Here is a 15382-nt window from a genome sequence, read left to right as displayed (position 1 = left end):
TCTTCCCCTGACCTACTCAATTTTTTCTTCTGTTGGAAGAGGAAGCTCCCTATTGACCTGTGTTGGTAGAGGTCTTATAAGTCCAAAGTAACATTCACACTCTGGAATAAATACTGTAGTTTTTTCCATTTCAGATGCTCACACCTCTGAATCAGAGGCTGGATCCAGGTCTTTGGTTGAAAGGTTAACATGGTCTCAGTCACTGAATATCCTCCTGGCCTGGGCACACATTATTTCCAGCTCACAGCTGGTTGCTTTAGGCTCCTTAATGGCAGGGCAGCTTCACTGTGACACCACCATCCATCGTCATTACCGTTATTTATTATGACTAAATTACCCTTTTTATTTATATAGCATCTTTCATCATGGAACTCAAGGCACTTTGTAGGTTACTTGGATCACCCAAACAATTTTGGCTGAAAGGGATTTGGAAATCATAGCATTGTTCTACTGAAAAAAAAATCCCCAGGTCGTTGCACATCATTACCAAAAGACTTGAGGCTGCCATGGAATCATAACATCTTACAATAAGTGGGCTTAAAAGTTTCAGCTCAGGGCTTCCCTGGTGGCGCAGTGGTTGAGAGTCCCCCTGCCGATGCAGGGGACACGGGTTCGTGCCCCGGTCCGGGAAGATCCCACATGCTGCGGAGTGGCTAGGCCTGTAAGCCATGGCCACTGAGCCTGCGCATCCGGAGCCTGTGCTCCACAACGGGAGAGGCCACAGCAGTGAGAGGCCCGAGTACTGCAAAAAAAAAAAAAAAGTTTCAGCTCACGAACCCTTAGAACACACCTGACATATGGTTTATCTAACTTCCACTTAAATGCTTCGTTGACATTCCGTTTCAGGACATACGCATTCCATAGTGTATAATTAGGTGGATTTGTTTTTCTTTGTTTTGATCTTTGCCTTGTGAAATGTGTAGAAACAAGGATAAGATCTAATCACTGTTTTACATGCCTTAACTTCCTCAGGTGAAGCCCTCTCCAAGTTTGATGTGGTTCACCTAAACATTGCTTATGTGGTATTGTTTCTGATGTTCTGATTGTCATTGATTTTCTTTGGACACATTCCTATTCATAGGCTTCTAAACATTAACAGAACTGCCCCGTGTGTGGTCTGACCAGCAAAGAGGCAAGCTTTTTGCCTAAAGATTAGAGAGCCTGAACCTGAACTTGGCTCTTAACCTACCACAAGATGCTTTTCTTTCTCTCCCTGCTAGTATCATGCAAAAGAACTTATGAAAAAATCCATAATATTTCTGTGTACCTATCATTATGTACTGTATTTTAAAATCATAGCTGCCTTCATTTAAATGCTATGACTGAAAGTTAAAGGTATCACAGAAGGCCTTACAAAGGAATTCAGGTTTCATACTTTGAAAATTATTTGAAACTTCAGGAAATCACTGTATTAGAAGACTCAGCTTTTAAATAAAAAAGATTCTACCAGCCTCAAAAAAAAAAAAAGAAAAGAAAAGAAAAGAAATCATGGACCCCTGTGGAGTTTGCAAAACTGTGTAAAGGTGGAGTAGTTTCCTTGTGTGGTGATGTTAATGAGCCTCTGAGGATGGCTGGGAGGTTTTGATAGCAGTGGTCAGGGAGACAAAGCCAGGATTTTCTAGCAAAGATATAGTGGGTCTTGCCAAGCCAAAGATTTCTTAGCAACAGATGTCTGTAACAGGAAAACAAAATACAAAGGTGGTTTCCAAAAGAAACAATTTACCATCTTGTTGGCCTGGTAGTTTGTATTGAACTGGTCTGAGTTCAAAGTAATCCAGGAGGACTGATGCAGTGATCCCTCGTTTCTTATATTTCTTTCCAACATGGGATAAAAGGACAAGGAGAGGGCTTCCCTGGTGGTGCAGTGGTTGAGAGGCCGCCTGCCGATGCAGGGGACGCGGGTTCGTGCCCCGGTCCGGGAAGATCCCACATGCTGCAGAGCGGCTGGGCCCATGAGCCATGGCCGCTGAGCCTGTGTGTCCGGAGCCTGTGCTCCGCAACGGGAGAGGCCACAACAGTGAGAGGCCTGCGTACCGCAAAAAAAAAAAAAAAAAAAAAAGAACAAGGAGATAACAAGTTGGGTTAGAGCAGAAGTGATAATGGCTGCTTGATTAGAGTGGGGAGTGGGGAGAAGACAAGTGATGACTTAAAAGGTCAACATGACAAGTAAGTGAAGGAGAGGAAGAAATATAGCATGATTCCCAATTTTTGGACTTTGGTTTTTGGGTGGAGGGTAGTGACAAATAATTTTTATAAAATCAACACCCAGGCCAACATTTTATTCCCAGGAGAATCAGAGTATATTTATTCTTAGTATATATACAATGCTGCAAACTTGATTACTTTTTTCCAAGGCCATTGTGGAAGAGAAGTAAACAACCATAAAGAGCAAAAGACGTGCTATAAGTAAACACACCAAGGTATTAAGAAGTAATAGGCTGAATGCTCTAGTGGAAACACATGAAACTATAAAAATCAGATAAAAATCTTGACAGTTTTAACTATCTGGGACCATTAAAGTTTAGTATCGATAGTCTTTTACTCTGTGGATTGTGAAGGCTTTATTTTACTACAATAAGAGCACTCACAGACTTTATCAAAAAAATATTTAGCACATTTTATAAGCCAAGAAAGAACCTTGCTCTTTTACATATATTTTCTTATCTAATAGTAACTATGGCCCAACCAAGGTAGATTTTCCATATAATTTTCAGGTGCAAAAACTTGAGTATACAGGGGTGAAGTCTTCAGTGCAGTTTAAATAGCTCGTATTACAGAGCCAGGACTAAAACTTCTGTCTATTCTACATTCCTTTTCTATAGAGATTTAAGGGAATTAGAATAAAAGAATCTTAAAATATTCTAGCTGGGTGGGTTATTGTATATTATTTAGTCCCAGTCCTTCAAATGATAAGGAAATTGAGACTAAAGAGATAAAATGAGTTATCACATAGCCTAGTTCAAGGCAGAAATGGCATGAAAAATTGTCTAGATAATTAAAACACTCAAGCAAATACACAGACACACACAGGCGCATACACACACACACACACACACTTTGGCACACACATACCCATGTCTACCTCCAGAGCCCATGTTGATTTTAATCTATCAGCTCTTCCCAAACTTGAATGGAGATGCAAGTAAAGCCTCAGCCCCATCCGCAGATGGTCTCTGAAATTAGTCTTGTTCACCTCGATCTTCACATCCAGTGTGACAGGGATGAAAGAAGGCATAGCCTTCCCTGCTTTCTGCAGTCTTGGCCCAGGATGAATGAATTAGTTCATCCTCAGTTTTCCTTCATGGAATTTGAATTCCTAGCGTGGCTTGGGCCTCAACACTCTACCGTGTCCTGCCAGCTTTCTCCTCTGGAGAAGACATACTTCCTGTTGATGCCAACTTTTGGCTGTAAACAGCACTCAGCTGACTTTGAACAGTTTGGCCACAGGGCTGCCATTCCACTGCCCATTCTATTGTATGTTTTCACTCAAGTAACTATTCAGGATCACAAAATGCTTATGATTTATCCCCATTGGGTTCACTTCACCTTTGGGCTGGGCTATGCCTCTTTCCTCCTTTTTTGATATGTTCAGGGCTTCCCTCTTTTTTTTTTTTTTTTTTTTTTTTTTTTGCAGTGCGGGCCTCTCACTGTTGTGGCCTCTCCTGTTGCGGAGTACAGGCTCCAGACACGCAGGCTCAGCAGCCATGGCTCACGAGCCCAGCCGCTCTGCAGCATGTGGGATCTTCCCGGACCGGGGCACGAACCCGTGTCCCCTGCATCGGCAGGCGGACTCTCAACCACTGCGCCACCAGGGAAGCCCTGGGCTTCCCTCTTATGTGACCTCAGCTCTAACTTTTAATGTATTTCAAATCTCTTCAATATAAAAACATGGAGCAGTGATTCTCAGACTTTCGGATTTCTCAGATCAGTTACATTTGAAAAAAAATGGACTGTAATAAGTATATAATTTTTAAAAATTATGCTCAAGGGGCTTCCCTGGTGGTGCAGTGGTTGAGAGTCTGCCTGCCAATGCAGGGGACACGGGTTCGTGCCCCGGTCTGGGAGGATCCGACATGCCGCAGAGCGGCTGGACCCGTGAGCCATGGCCGCTGAGCCTGCGTGTCCGGAGCCTGTGCTCCACAACGGGAGAGGCCACAGCAGTGAGAGGCCCATGTACCACAAAAAAAAAAAAAAAAAAAGTATGCTCAAGAAAGAATGGAAGATACTCTCTGAGCTCCCAAACAACAGACTGGTGAGAAATTCAACATTAGTTGTTTCTTGGGCTGCCTCCTCACCTACCTACAATCATACAAGCAACTCAGGGGTTTTTGATGCTAGATCTTTAGATCATGGCAGTAAGCATTCTTGCCCTTCATTCTATGATACATTTGCTACTGGCCTTGAAGACTTCCCTGTGGGCAGAGAGCAGTGTAGTCATTGAATGAATTTGTTATTCCCATTGTCAATCTTCCTGGAAAGGAGTAGATCCTGAAGCAAGAAAAGATGCCTGACAGATGGACCTTTAGAGGGAAGAGATACTTCTCTGGAGCTCGAAAGTGAAGAAACTCTGGTCTAACCAGAGGGTCCCCCTAGGTCACTGAGGAAAGATGGCATCTGCTATGTGGAAGAGGCTGGAAGAAGCAGTCCCTCACATGGCTGCTTGAGAATGAGAACAGCTATAGCAATAATCAGTTTTAAATTTTCTGTGAGTAGTTATCATCTGTTATATCATTTATTCTTAGTAAATCGTTAATAAGCCTTTTCGTCTTGTTTCAGCTGTGTTATTGAGATTGAAAGAAAATGTCTGTGCCTCAGATTGGTCAAGAGGGTCAGTAGCAGTCGTAGTTGGAGAAATTTCTAAGGGAACAGTGAATAATAAGTACAATGGCTAATATGTTTTAAGAGTCGTGCTCCGTATAACTGGGACATTTAAAAAATAAAATAGCTTCATTGTCTTCTAATTATAAAAATGCTCCATGATACAGTCAAGATAATAGGTGTTAAAGAAGAAGAGATTTGATTCACACTGGTGGTAGAAGTCTGAAAGTTCAAAAAGGGGATGCAGAAGAAGCCAGGAGGTTTAACATTTGCAGAGGCGGGCACTGCCTACAAGCACGGGGAAGCAAAGGGAAGAGGTGGAGTTACCAGAACCCAGGGGTGGAAAGGCTCCATGATGCTGGTGTGTGGAACTCTGAGAAGGGAGTCTGACTTGGCAAGGGCTTCAGTGGACCAAAGGGCGCAGTTGAAAGGGTGAAGGAATGAAAATATCCAGATGGCAAGGGGATGCATCCCGCCTGCTGCTGGTACCCGTGAGAAGATGCAGTGATGCTAGTGCTGTGCATCTTAAGATGCAGGAGTTCAGCCAGTCCCCTGCTGCTGCCCTAATCTCATTAACTGGAACTGGGAACCATAAAGGGTATCCTTTTCTTCCTCTTCCTGCCTTCCTATCTCCCTCTAGTGCCTCTCGTTGGCAGAACTTAGCAGGAAGCCAACTGGCAAGGGAGTCTGAGCGTTGCGATCTGCAGAGTTTTAGCTGCAGTGTGACAGAGCAGAGGATAGAATTGTGGGCTGAGAGCTCAGAGACAATTGGTGAAAAACAAGCACAAAGCGTTGGTTTACCGAGTCTCCAACACACACTTGCATCAGGCTTATTATTGTTTATATGTGACTTCTTTGTTTCCAAAAAATAAAATGGTTTTATTGTTTCCAATGGGGGAAAAAATGAGACATCATTATTGTAGAAAATCCTAGTGTAGAGAAAAAGCTTAAAGAAGAAATTAAAAAGCACCCAAATTTGGGGCTAATACATTACGTTAATCCAAGGGGCATTGTACACATTATCATCCATGATAATTACATTTTGCCCACAGAATTTTGTAACCTGGAGGTCCTCCCTGGATCAAGCTGCCCAGAGAGAAACACTATTAGCAAGCTGAAGAAGGTCCATTAGCCATTTGTTTGTAAATTGACAGCTTCAGGTATATCAGCTATTTCCTTAAATATATTTCTATATTCATACCCATGTTAACTTTCATAAGGTAATGTATTTTGTAGTATAGTTTATAAACAGACAGCTTCTTCCTACAACAAAGAATACAAACGGCATTTATAGTTTTTAAAACAGCAATCTCATGGTCTTGATGGGCCATAATTGATTTAAACAATTCTCCATTATAAACAACAGACAGGTGAAGAGTCTTGTTAGTCTCTGGGCAAATTTCTCCAGTCATTTCCTTAAGATAAATTCTTAAAAGTAATCTGTTGAGTCAAATGTTATGCATATTTTTTATTTGATGTATGTTATTGCCAGATTACTCTCTATAGAAGATACACAGATGTATATTCCTACCACTGATGGATGAAAGGGCCTGGTCCCCATACCTTGTTAACACTGCACATTATCACTCTTTTTATTCCTTGTCAATGTAATAGGATAAAAATATTTTAAATTTAAGTTTTTTATACTTATGAAAAAAGTAAATATTTTACTCCCATGTTGCAAATGAAAAAAAAAATCTGAGGCAAAAGACTGGGTGACATATGTAAGGTCAGCCACACAGCTGAGTCAGGAATTAAACTCAGGTTTGTCAGGTTGCAAAGCTCGTGTTCTTTCCACTTGGCTGTGCAGCCCCACTTATGTCAAAGCTTCCAGAGAGTCATCTGGTGACTCTCCTTTTGAATGTTGTTAGCGTAGAACTTGGGAAGTGGTAAGTGCCTAACACATATTTGTTGAGTCTAACTCAGGGTGCCTGACCTTTCTAAATTCTTTTCAACGTGTGACCCTCCAGGTATATCATCCCAGGCCAGAACAAGGGCTCTAAGGGGCCTTGAGTTACCGCCATCAGAAATGAGCTTTTGGATACATCTTCAGTTAAATATTAGCACTTAAGTATTGGTGTACCATCGACACAATGTTTTACTACAGGTTTGCTTGGAAGGGAAAATTTGTATCCTGTCCATTTGAGGTATGATTTTTGTTGAACCTGTGGGCATGATACTTAACCTTCTCCATGTCCTTCTCCTCCTTTTAGCCACTGTCTTGAAAGAATGACAGAGGACACATCAGGGAGTGTGATTTTACGTCTGGGTAGTCTCCAACAGGCTAAGGTTCAATAAGTATCTTTCAAGCTGGGAAGATTTGTGCCCTTAGGTCTCCTGCTGGATCACATAGGGAAGTGATTGGCTTTTCTATGGACTCACCATCCATGTCTGGCTTCTGAAGCATAGAATTTCTGTATGCCTGTGGATGAGTTCTGCAGTACGTCCTGAAAAGCAAGAACAGCAGAGCACACTCCTTCATAGTGGGGAGAAGGAGAAGCAGGAAAAATCAGGGGAGACCAGCAAAGGCAGAGGGATATTGGCTGTCAGATAGTCAGCCTCCCCATGGGTCTCTTTCTCTTTCTCTCTCTCACTCAGCAAGGCACTGTGTCCTCCTGTACAAAGGCCAAAATGTCACAGGCTGAAGAGCCTATAAGGAGAAAGTTTTACATTCTCTGTGGCCTTTGGGAAGATGAATGATTGAGTCCACGATGTCTGTAGAAATGGTGCTGATGGTCATTATGACATGACATGACATGATACAACATGAGGATGATACTCCCCTTTGAACTCTCATTCCAAAATTTCAGCTCTAAATTTTCCTTTCAGTGAGGCCAGGCAATCCAGTGGTCCTGCTGTGGAATCTCTCTGTGTAATGTTTGCTGGCCAAAGGTCATATTTCTTAGCAGTTAAAGCTTAGCCTACAACAGTCATCTGTCCTTCAATATAGAACCCAACTGCTCTGCCTGGGAGCTGACAAAGGAACTTAAACTTGCAGTCATGGACTTTTGAAATTTAGATTGTTTTGCTATTTTGTACTCTTTGGAACAGAGTTATCAATGGATGGATATTTGTGCTTTATTCGTTTTTAGGAAATTTTTAATTTTTTGGACATGGAGCAAACGTTGGCTATTTGGATGGAAATGTCATTCTGGGTCTGGTTCTACCCTGTTTGCGGGTCTCTGGGTTAAGGGGCTCTGGGAAGAGGTAGGCAAGGGGTATTTAATCTCTTTCTCTTTGCTTTCCTTTCCTTATATTTGAAAATGGGGGAGAATGTTATTCTGATCCAGAAGGAAGAACTATGATTCGATCGGAAGAACTATAATTTTCTCCATTTACCTCCTGCCCTCACAGAAAAAAAGGAAGAATGGAAGTCTTAGTCCATTTTGAATGCTAAGATACTCTCTTAGGCACAAAAAGGGAACATTTACAGGAATATTTTAACCTCACAGGTTTTGAAGATAACTACAAAATAAAAGACAAACATGCATTTGAAATTGTTTTAAAAGATGCAAATGTAACTGTTTTCTGTCTTAAATACTTTCCTTGCAAATGTCTGTCAGTAATTCTCAAATCATGGTCTATAGAGATTTTGCAGGACATCAGTGATGTTCCTTCTAAGAGATGGAAGGAGGTAAAGAGATCCATGAAGAGTGTAGCATTTGGTACAACTGTCCAAACCTCTGTGCATACCCCGTAGGAAGAGTGTGAGCTCAGGGAACATTGAGGGTCTTGGTTCTAGAGGGAAATGTGACATGAACTTGTTCTTAGAGATCAAAATGAAAATTATTTGCTCTGGGAACTGTTAAGGTCCTGCTGCTAAGTCATTTGCATAGTGTTAAATGATGCATAGTGCTGGGTGGAGAGTTCTGGGAGCACGTTCCCAAGGGCTCCCTTGCTCACATCCGTTCCTACCACAGCCTGCACACCGAGAGGGAGTCAGGAGCTTGACTACTCCATTTGCCTTCTTCAGACATTGCAGTGCTGAATAAATATCACCATTTATTATTCCTAAATTTAGGGTCATTAATTATATCAGCATAAACCTAATTTATGACATCATAAACAGCGATAATAAATGCTACCAAATGCTAATACCCAGCTCTTGCCAACTGTGCCTGTAGTTGATGGGTGCCCCCCTTTCTTCCCAGAAGCATTAAATTAAAAATGATTCAATGTTGCAGAATCATTGATCAAGTTGGAGCTGAGGCTCTTGGGGAAATGCGTTTGTTTTGTTAAATGCTTTTCTCCTTCGTTGGCTGGGCAACTTTTGATATCTGTCTGCACTCCAGTTTTTCTCTGTTCCTTCCCCTATATGAGGAAGAAATGGGGTCAAGGATGCAGGCAAGGAGGGAGACAGATGGGCATCTATTCTTCTTTCTTGATTTCCCCTTTAGACACCTCTCTTTTTAGTGTCCCCACTTTTAACACCTTCTTTCAACATGCACTTAGAAGTCTTTATAAAGCAAACCCTTGAGTATAATATAGATATGTTATTTCACAATTCCCATCACATCTACCACATATTTAATGATGTATGTCACATGGCTCCCTAAAATTCATGAAAGTTTATAACTGGAAAATAGGAAGCACAGACCTGATAGCTCCTGCCAGTACTGAGGGTGCTTTTTCTTTTGCCATTTACTCTTGGGGAGACTCTGCTTTTATGAAGGAAGAGGGAGAGCCTGTTCCCTTGTTATCAGAGCTATAAGAAGATCTCATTGCTTTGCTCAAAGGAAACTATTTTGTACTTTTTCTGCCTTCTCCTTGGCTTTTTCTTCTTTTCCCATCTGGGATGACTGTGATTGTGGTGTAGTACAAGGAATTCTCATCAAGCGATCAGAAGACTCTGGTTTAGGTCAGAATTGTGTTCTTTCCATCCATGTGGCTTTGGACAAGTTACTTAACCTCTCCACTCCTGTTTCTTCAAAGTATTAAGGGGCTAGTAAACTCTAACCACTGCGCCTCACCTAATTATTATCATGGTCAAATACCATAGTACTTTGAAACTGTTAAACACTGTATGGAATTATAAAAGTAAGGGTTCCTCTGATGGTGTTCTTTATTTTTTTTTTAACTGGAGGAAAGAATATTTCTTTTTTTCTTTTTTTTTTTTTTTTTTTTTTTTTTTGTGGTACGCAGGCCTCTCACTGTTGTGGCCTCTCCCGTTGTGGAGCACAGGCTCTGGACGCGCAGGCTCAGCGGCCATGGCTCACGGGCCCAGCCACTCCGTGGGAATATTATTCGTTTCAGTTATTGTATTCTTCAGTTCTGATTTGTTCTTTTTTATATTTTCTATTTCTTACTCTTTGTTGAAGTTCTTGCCGAGTTCATCTGTTCTTCTCCCAAGTTCATGAACATCTTTATGATTATCTTTTTAAACTCTTCATCTGGTAAATTGCTTACCTCTTTTTTGTTTAGTTCTTTTCCTGAGGTTTCGTCTTGTTCTTTCATTTGGAAGGTATTCCTTTGTCTCTTCACTTTGCCTAACTCTCTGTGTTTGTTTCTGTTTATTAGGTTTATCAGCTACATTTCCTGGTCTTGAAAGAGTGATCTTATGTAGAAGTGATCACCACACAGGTGCTCCTGTGTAGGTGGTGTGTGCCCTCCTCTCATGGTTGGGCTGCAAGCACACTGGTGAGTAGGGTAGGCCCCCAGCCTAGCTATCTGCAAGGCCCGGCTGTGACTGTTTCAGGTGCCCTGGTGGGCAGGGCTGCTCCTTGGCAGGTCTGTTTCTGAGGCCTGGCTGAGACTACTTCAGGTGTGCTGGTGGGCAGGTCTGGTCTCCCAGAGAAGGAACCACTTTGGAGGGGCTGGCTTGGGTGGGTGGGTTGGGTGTGGAGCATCCTCAGGGGAATGCTGGGACAGTGTGCATGGTATTAACTAAATTGACGGAGAGGGGCGGAGATAGTGCCCACCAGCACCAGGCCAGCTAGGTGGAAGGAGAATAAAAAATAAAATAAAATGGCGTCTACCAGCACTTCTTTCCCCAGAGAAAGTTCCACTCGGTCCCAGCCCCTTCAGCACATACTATAAAATTAGTTGATGAATCTCCTTGTAAGACCCAGGCACTTTTCAAGCTGATGACTCTGCACTGGGACTTGGAGTGGGTGAGTTTTTGCAAGGTCTTCAGGAGTGGAGTCTTGGGTTGCCACAGCCCTCTGGCTTTCCTGAATGTAAGCCGACCTGATCTTCAGAGGCAGACATTATGGTCATTCATCTTCCTGGTGCACGTCCCACAGGCTAGAAAGCCCAACACTGGGCTTGGACCCTCACTTCTCAGGGGGGATCTCCATAATTGTGATACCCCTCCCATTTGTGAGTCACCCCATGGGGGCGCGGTAGGCTCTGGCTGGGTGACATCTCTGCTACCCCTGCCTTTCTTGATATGATATTTTCTTTATGTCCTTAGTTGTAGAAAATCTGTTCTGCTAGTCTTTAGGTCATTCTCAGACAGATTTGCTCATATGTGGTTATAGTTTTGGTGTATCTGTGGGAGGACATAAGCTCAGGATCTTCCTACTCTACCATTTTGATCTGAACCTTCTTGTTTTCTGTTGCCTGAATTTCAGTGGTGGGACATGCAAAGTTCTTCTCAATGGCCAAGCCAAGCAGGCTCTTTCCTGCTTCCATTTCTCAGTTTCTCAAAGAGATCCAGGATAAGATTTGGCAGGGATAGATGAGATAGGTATTCTGCAGAGAATGGGATAAGGTCAAAGGTGAGAAAACCTCCTTTAATATATATATATTTAAATATATATATACACAATTACATGTATATGTATACAATTTATTCAATCCTACATGCACTCCATAATTTTAAAATCACAGTCACAAGGACAACAACCTCTTTAGTTAGAGCTTTGGTTGTCCTTGTGATTATGACTTAAAAATTATGGACTGGGTATAGGGTTGAATAAACTGTATAAAATATACAGCAGTAGAGAAGTTTAGAGCTGGAGGAATTCAGCTAATGCCTTTTTTTCTCCTCATGCTTACTCTTTTTTTTTTTTTTTTGCGGTGTGCGGGCCTCTCACTGCTGTGGCCTCTCCCGTTGCAGAACACAGGCTCCGGACGAGCAGGCTCAGCGGCCATGGCTCACGGGCCCAGCTGCTCCGCAACATGTGGGATCTTCCTGGACCAGGGCACGAACCCATGTCCCCTGCATCGGCAGGCAGACTCTCAACCATTGCGCCACCAGGGAAGCCCCATGCTTACTCTTTAAATAAATTTAGTTGTCCCATTGGAATGGACAAAAATCTGGCTTCTTGTCTTTCAGAAGCCAGCCTATAATCAGCCTCAGCCTCCATCAGGGCATCTCCAAGAGCGTTTCAGGATGTCTGTAATGAGCAGTGTCTGTGGTTGGTGGAGTCTGTCTCCCCCAGCCTAGGGACTGCCTCTTTGGTATACCCAGTCTCAGCATCACAGCCTCATTGCCCACCACCCACAGAAGCCTGGATTCCTAGGAAAGTGCACCCCATCAAGAACCAGAAAGAATTGCACCTCTAAGTATGGCATTGGGGAATTGCCGGGAGGCTTATGCTTTTAGATTCTGGGTCCTTCTTCCTGGCTAGCCAGAATTTATAAACAGGAAAGTCAAAGGCAGCACATAAACCTTGGTAATGCGGATCCACCCTCCTTGCCCTGATTTCCAGGTTGTCTTTTCCTTGCAAAAGGTTATTTATCTCTCTGAGCCACCTAGCCCTTTTGAATTATTAGTCTTATTCCTTTATTGCCCTGCTTCCTTCTTACAAATATGCTCCTATACATCTTCACTGCGCAGGAAACTCTTTTGTATTTACAGCTTCTCTATGTTCCTCACCCCTCCCCCTGGCCCAATAACAGCCAAGGAGATAAATAAGAAACATAACTCTTTTTGGCTATTATTTTTTTTCTTACCCTGCACAGTAATATATATATAATAACAAGAAAACAAATCTTATTACTAAAGTAATTACAATAAATAAAAAATAACCGAGAGTAGGGCTTAAGAAAGGGGGCATGTCACGGGAGTGATTGCAACAGGATTTTAAAAATTTAATTTACTAGCTCCAGTCTCACTGTTCTGTTGATGCCTCACATAGGAGATTCTGTCTAATTAGAGAGTGTTGTTATTGCTCTTTGAATACACCCGCCCCTATCTGACTTGTACCTTGGGTCTTTAAAGGGGAAATTTGGCTCAAGGAATTCTTCGAGAAATTTCCTTGTTGGCAGCCTTATGCTGAGAACAGCAACATTTTGCATGCTAAGTTGTATAATCTTCTAAACTTGGGAACTGCAAAGAATTGCATGGCATCTTTCCCTCTGACTGTAGATAATCTGCAAAGAATTGCATGGCATCTTTCCCTCTGACTGTAGATAATCTCCCCCTTAATCACCCAAATAGATGGGTATTTACCCTGTCATTTGTGAATTTCTGAGTAGAGGTCACAGTGCCTCCCTTAGTAAAATGTGCTGGTGCTGACCAGTTCTTAGAGTTAAAATGTTTTTTTTGTTGTAGCCGATCTAATTTTATCTGAAAGCAATTTATGTCCCTTTGTTCTTGTATGGTCCAGAGTGGAAATGGGGAACAGTTATTTTCCTTCATTAATTATGGCTATTATCTCATTTATGATAGCCATCTTTCCAAGTACTTTTGGCATTTGAATCACTTCTCTTCTTTAACCTAAGTCCTTGTATGGGCTGCACTTAGTATCTTTTAACTATAATGTCATTGTCACTGTTGGGTTTCCTTAGCCTTCTTCAAGTTACTCTTGGGTGTGGAAGGCAGATTAGGCACGGCATAATAGCTTTATCATGCCTCTTGGCATCATTCTTCAACATCAACGTCACAAGAACAACAATCACGTTTATTAATCCATTATGTGTGCATGTGATCTTCTAACTTACTCTGGCTGATTGGTCTTAGTCATCCACACAGTTGAAATCCAGGAAAAATGAACAGTTTAAACACATAATATACCACCTTCTCTCTCAACCATCACTGCTACCACCATCATCCCTATAAACACAGCCAACATCAATGATAAGAAGATAACAATTATATTGAGCATTTAACATGTGCTTGACAATGCTAAACATTTTACATGCATTATCTCTTTTAATCTTCACAACAATCCTCTGTGATAAGTACTGCCAGTATGACTTAATCATGACAAAACTAATATTTTAGGAGCAAAAGGGCATACAGAACACAGATAATAATTGAGTGAAGAGGATGTAGAATCTAGGTTTCTGTACGAGTGTGTGTGTATGTGTGTGTGTCTGTGTGATTCTAGAACCTGCCTACTTAACACTACATTATACATTAAATTGAAAGTTAAGAAACCCTATAATGTTAGCATTGGAAAGGCTCTTGCATTTCAACAAATCTAGCCCTGCTCTCACTTTATAGAAGAGGAAAAAGATGCCTGGTCAGGTTCAGTAGGTTTTTAAATCCATACAGTGTTAGACCTGAGTTTACAGGCTAGGTTTAAAATTTCCCCCACTGAATGGCCATTTCGTGCTAGGATAACGCATTTGCAACCTATGCGGACATTCATTAATAACCTTATGTGTAATCTTATGACATTTAGGCATGTAAAGCAAAGGTAAGTACTTTCTTAAGGCAGAAAATGCAAAGAGTTTTGCACAGAAAAGGACTAAATGCTAGAACTCCCTCGGCCTGCCTAAGATGGCATCCCAGAAATAAAGAGACAGCAAAGGGAGTTTAAAAAGGGGAAGCAGAAGTTTCTTAGAAGAAAAATGAAGGTTTTTTTCAGGCCAGCATTTCCCAAACTGGGTCTGAAGGACACTAGCAGATTGGTGCTAATAGATATTTCATAAAATAGGGTGTTACGGTTGGAAAACATATTGCAAATTTCATGTAAAAAGATTTCTTTGTTGCAGAACCTACCAGTTCTACTGGAATATTAACATGCATGGAGACTATCCAATAGGGGGCAAATTACATGGCATTTACTGAATTTATTCAAACAGGGTCAGTTTTGTTGATATATACCTAGAAGACCTAGAGGAGTATTAGTTATCCCTCAACTTGGGAAGTGTGGCTCCAGGCTTTTAACTGAGATGCAGACATAAAATTAAGCTTATTGCTTATAAAGAAGTGTATTAGTATAGTGGCTGAGAACATGCATTCTGGAGCTGGATTGCTTGGGTTTGCCACTTACTGGCTGTGTGATCTTGGACAAGGAACTTTCATAGGTTGGATTATGTGGGAAACATATTCTGAGATGGAGATTTGCTACAGGAGGTTTATTGTAGCATGATCTTGTGAATAACACCTGTGAGGGAACAGGGGTAGCTGGATCAGGACTAGGGTAGAGATGAATTGTGATGCAGTTATGACAGAAGCCTCAGATGGTGAATGGGAAACTTTACAGCTGGGGTAGCCTTTGAATATCCTGAGTTAAAGCAAGTGGACTGAGCCTTTCCTTTGTGTACCTGACTAATGACTAATCACTGAACGTGGGCTGCCTCTGGGGAGTGGGTGCAACCTTGGGCAAAGAAGATCCCTTTGCCTGAGGACAATTCCTAGAGGAGGTGCTCAGCCATGAACCAGTAG

The 15382-nt window shown here is 41.9% G+C and overlaps 1 protein-coding gene across 1 annotated transcript in view; it reads left to right on the top strand.

Annotated features, from left to right (window-relative positions):
- The window catches only part of AGBL1 (AGBL carboxypeptidase 1), a gene marked incomplete at both ends in the record, with an annotated part of 577244 nt that overhangs the window by 323286 nt on the left and 238576 nt on the right, over positions 1-15382 (top strand). The window lies entirely within an intron of this gene.

Source organism: Mesoplodon mirus (assembly GCF_964341445.2).
Source record: "Mesoplodon mirus genome assembly, chromosome: 4".
Taxonomy (NCBI): Eukaryota; Metazoa; Chordata; class Mammalia; order Artiodactyla; family Ziphiidae; genus Mesoplodon; species Mesoplodon mirus.
Note: the sequence above shows the minus strand (reverse complement) of the source record. Positions and strands in the feature narration are given on the sequence as shown.